The 4,907-nt window shown below is 48.2% G+C and overlaps 1 non-coding gene across 1 annotated transcript; it reads left to right on the forward strand.

Moving 5' to 3' along the window:
- Positions 1 to 3,829: 3,829 nt before the first annotated feature.
- TRNAG-CCC (transfer RNA glycine (anticodon CCC)) lies at positions 3,830 to 3,902 on the forward strand. The gene has a single exon. It is a non-coding gene; the product is annotated as a tRNA-Gly (tRNA).
- Positions 3,903 to 4,907: the final 1,005 nt, after the last annotated feature.

Here is a 4,907-nt window from a genome sequence, read left to right on the forward strand (position 1 = left end):
CCCGTGTCCCCTGCATCGGCAGGCGGCCTCTCAACCACTGCGCCACCAGGGAAGCCCGAAATTTTTTTAATTTAATTTTTTTTTTATAAAATGAAAAAATTTTTAAAAAGAATAAAAGCCCTTTGAAGTTGTTAACAGTAGTCTGACTTCTTCTGTGGCTCTTTTGAAAGGATAGGTCCTAAAATTTTCTGCACAAGAAAAGGTAAGCATAAATAGATACGTTAAATGTTCATTTACTCATTTCTTTTCATCAAAATCCAAAAAATAATCAAAGGTAAGGAACAGAAAAGATCATTTGAGACATAATTCTACTATGGACAGTCAGTGGCCTCATTCAGATCAACACTCTTGAGCTGCAACCAGTCCCTGGGAAAGCCGTCAGAGGTGTGACATTGTACGTGTCAGATCCTCAGATATTTACTCTTGTTTTCAGAGATTCTTCCTTAAAGATACAATTAGGGACATAAACTGGAATATACATACATACTATATATATATATATATATATATATATATATATATATATATATATATCGTGTGTGTGTGTATATGTGCATGACAGAGAAATCATGTACCCTCCATAGTTTTATAAACTCTTCTTTTTCTAATAATTTTTTAAAATTGAGGTATAGTTGATTTACAATGTTGTGTTAGTTTCAGGTGTGCAGCAAAGTGATTCAATTCTATACATATATATATTATATATATACACACACACACACACATATGTACATATATTTTCTTTTTCAGATTCTTTTCCCTTATAGGTTAAAATATTGAGTATTGTCCCTGTGCTATACGGTAGGTCCTTTTTCGGTTATCTATTTTATATATCGTAGTGTGTATATGTTAATTCCAAACTCCTAATTTATCTCCCCTTTCCATAAACTCTTCTTTTGAAGCCAATCTTTCTCTAGTCAAAGCTCCAAAATCTCTCAAGAAGAGAATTATTTCAGGTCAATGGAGGTCTTTTTATTTTTAAACAGACGCACATTAATACAAATAGATACAAGTTCGTAGGCATTTGAAACATCACTCTGAATACTGAAACTTTAATCCCAAAGATGAACAAGGCCGTCTACCTGTGCAGGGCTCAGTAGCTGAGGAATGTTTGGAGTTTTGCTCAATGCGACAAATGATTCAAATGTGTTGAATACGGTTTCTGCTAGTGGGGTTTCTGCTAGTGGGGTTTCTGCTAGTGGGGTTTCTGCTAGTGGGGTGGGCTCGGCCTCTACACAGTCCAGGTAACGGCTCCTACACCAGTGCTTGGGAGAAAGGAGGAGGGAATATTTACAGGGTACATGGGGTTCTCCAAGCACGTGTATGCTTCTGTTTTTTATCTGACAAGAACGCCATGAAATACCTTTATTTGTTAAAATAATTTTACTAATGTGAACACTGAGGCTCAAAAGGGGTTAATAATTCACTCAGCAGCAAAATAAAGGATGAGGCCAAGATTCAAGGTGATGCTTTTGTCTGAAAAGCCTTTTCCTCTCCTTTTTCTATTTCATCACCATGTTCATCTCGACATGTTTTATGTGCCTGTGAGTATTTTCAGGCCTAATAAGAACTATGATATCCTTAGAAACTCTGTGTGTTAGGTGCTGTGCTAAATGTATTTTCTTGCAACAGAAAACTTTAGACGTGGGTATATTTCTTAATCCAGTTTGATAGGCAGAGAAATTTTTTTTAAAAAGTCAGAAAGAAGTAGACTGGCTCAAGTTCCAGCTGGAAGTGAGTTCAGAGGTGGAGGAATGATTCAAACCAGTTGATGTGGGCATTGAGCCACTGGCCTGAGTGCCTAGACCGCCTGCTTTCTAGGGTCAGCAGGGGTACAAGGGGCAAGGCTGGGTGCTGGCATCCGCCCTCTGCCTTCCGAGGGTCCCTAGTCCAGGCTCTGTGGCCTTTGCCTGCTGCCGTCATTAGGAGGTGGTCAGGGCCAATGCTCCCCGGCTCTGGTTATCTGGGGGGACGGCCACCTCCAGGACCTTCAGCCGTGACCCTCCCCGATTCCGGGCCCCGAGATGGACCTCAGGCCTGACACTGGAGACGTGTTTTATTGCTTTATTTGTTTCTAATCTAGGCGGAGGACCCTGCCTGGCCTTCGGTGATGGTTTTGTCCAGTTGGGCCTTTTTGTTTTCGCTGTAGCTGCTTATTTTTATTGCTTTATCTTTGCCTTTTATTGAGTAATTTTTTTCTCGCTTCTTTTACCTTGTTTGTTTGTTTCTCTCTTATCTATAACTTTTTCATGGGGAATCAGAAGTGACAGCTCCAGATTTGAAGGCTGACCCCGGGAAGCGCGGGGAAGGCTGGTGTCATCTCATTAGTTCTGCTAGCTTAGCAGAGCCCGCGCGACACAAAGTGAGTCAGAGCCCCACTGGTGAGGCTACTGCTAAAGGAATTCCAGAAACTTCTCAGCCAAGGTGCACGGCAAGCATTTCTGCCTACCCCGTGCAGCCATGCCTCTCCGATCTAAAGTGAAAAGTTGTGCCAGGAGGGACCCCACTCACCTGTGTGTTTCGTACACGGACCCTCTCCCTGACCCCAGCCTGGCCAGGCTTCCCTCCCCAGCCGGCTCAGATCTGCTCAGAAGACCCTCTCTTCCCCTCTTCTCGTCCACCAGGGAGCCCCCTCCCATCACACCCCCTCCATGCCCCCTGCCCCACACCTGGACCGGGGGACATGCAGCGGGGTCCCCAGCACCAGCCCCCCATCGATGCCTTCAGGCATACTCTCACCTGACTTTCAAAACCTGGTTCTAGTGGAAACGTCTGGATGCCTACCTGCCCTTCTCTATTGCAAGATGGGGCGGGGAGGGGGGGTGAGGAGTGAAATTCTCAGACCTTCCCTTAACCTGTGATTCTGTCTCTCTCTGCATTGGCCTCCGCCCCTGACCCGAGATAAACACTCTCCACGTTTCAACAGCGCCATCTTCACTCAACCCCAGTTTGAATTTGGAGAATCACTTCAGGATCAGTTTGCAATGTTAAGATTGTTATCCTGATGATTGAAAATAATCTAAAAGTGCTCCCTGACACTTGTGATCCCTGCATCGCTGGGATTCCTCAGGCTGCCATAGCACACTACCGCGAACTAGGTGGCTTATAACAATGGAAATTTGTTCTCTCAAGGCATTGAGGCTGAAAGTTCAAAGTCAAGGTGTAGGCAGAGGCAGAGCGGCACTCCCCACCCTGAAGGCTCTAAGGGCGGGTCCCTCCTGCCTCGTCCAGCTTCTGGGGGCCCCAGCAGCCCTGGGCTTGGGGACGCCTCTCCCCAGTCTTTGGCCCCTTCACGTGGCCTGCGTGCTCCTCTGTGTCTTCAAAGGGTCTTTTCCCCTCTGTGTCTGCGACCAAATTTCTCTGTTCTTAAGAAGAAACCAATCATTGGATTGGGGCCCAGCCAAACCCATTGTGACCTCATCTTAGCCTGATCACACCTGCAAAGACCCTATTTCCAAATGAGGTCATATTCTGAGGCTCTGGGTGGGCATGGGTTCTGGGGGGATGATACTCAACCCAGTACAGCTGGATAACATAGGAATGTCTTTTAACTTAAAGACATGCTGCAGTAGGATTATGTTTGAATGGTGAAGCCCTTTTCTCTTAGTCAGAGACAGCACTGATCTTCAGCAAAGCAGGGCCCGGGCTGTAAGTCTGCCGGGGAAGGTCGGGTGCAGCAGGGTTCACTGCTGGGCCTGGAGATGAAGACCCGGGCTCTTCCTGGCTTCTCCCTTCCCAGCTTTAGCAGGCAAGTGACTTAACCTCCCTGAGACTGTGGGTTTTTTCAAGTAAAATTATTCAACAAATATTCGTTTCAAAGTTGGGGACTTCCCTGGTGGCTCAGTGGATAAGGCTCTGCACTCCCAATGCAGGGGGCCTGGGTTCGATCCCTGGTCAGGGAACTAGATCCCACATGCATGTCAAAGTTACTGTGCTTTAGGCCTGGGCTCTGCCCTTAAGGAACAGACCATCCATGAGAGTCAGCAAATCCACAGTGACAGAAGAATGTGGGATCCGGGACAGAACAGAAGACTGAAAACGATGCTTTTGCACCTGCTGGGGGCTGGGTCATGGGCAGAGGAGCCCGCCCAGAGGCCATGACCCGAAACCTCCGGAGGACAGAGGGGCGGACCCTGCACACAGGCCTGGGGGGGAGCCTGATCACGGGAAGAGTCCCTGGAGCCGCCCTGGGGGCAGGGAGACAGGTGGGACAGGCCGCTGACAGCCCCCAGGTGTGGCTATGCTGGGTGCGGCGCGGGGGATGTGAGGTCCGAGTTCTGGAAACACAACCCAGAATGGACTGGAGAGCGGATCTGATCCAGGAAACGAGGTTGGCTGCTTCCGGCCGAGGCATTGAGAGAGGGGCCCCGGTCGGGGGAGACAGTGCAGGGGTGGGGAGCTGGAAGGGACCCCAGGGCTGGGGGAGGGGAGGGACTTGTGGGTTTGAAGGCAGGGAGGAGCGGGGAGGGGAGGGTCCTGGATGCAGCCTAGGGGAGGTGACGGGAGGAAGGAAGGGGCAGGAGGGAGGTTTGAATCAGGAGACTCAGCTCTGCAGGGGTCAGGAGAGGGTCTGAGGGCGTCCCTTTTAATTGCACCTCCTTTCCTTGGAATTAGGAAACTAAACCCACCATAAAAGGTGAAGATGAGGTTGGGCTAAGAGACTGAAAGAGGAAATGGGGAGGGACGTCCCCTCCCGAGAACGGGGAAACAGCCAGTGGTCCAGAGGAAAACAGAGAGGTTTCCCCCTCTTTGGGGAAAACTGATCTGTGAGCGCTGAATCCATAATGGGGTTGACCAGCACCCTTATTTCCTCTCCTCGGGTTTTAAAAGTTAACATTTCTGCACAGATTGAAATTAACAAAGAGAGAACTTGGGAAAAGAAGGAAGACGACGAAAGCCTTGGATTC

The sequence above is a fragment of the Lipotes vexillifer genome, unplaced genomic scaffold (genome assembly GCF_000442215.2).
Source record: "Lipotes vexillifer unplaced genomic scaffold, Lipotes_vexillifer_v1.1 scaffold196, whole genome shotgun sequence".
NCBI lineage: Eukaryota > Metazoa > Chordata > Mammalia > Artiodactyla > Lipotidae > Lipotes > Lipotes vexillifer.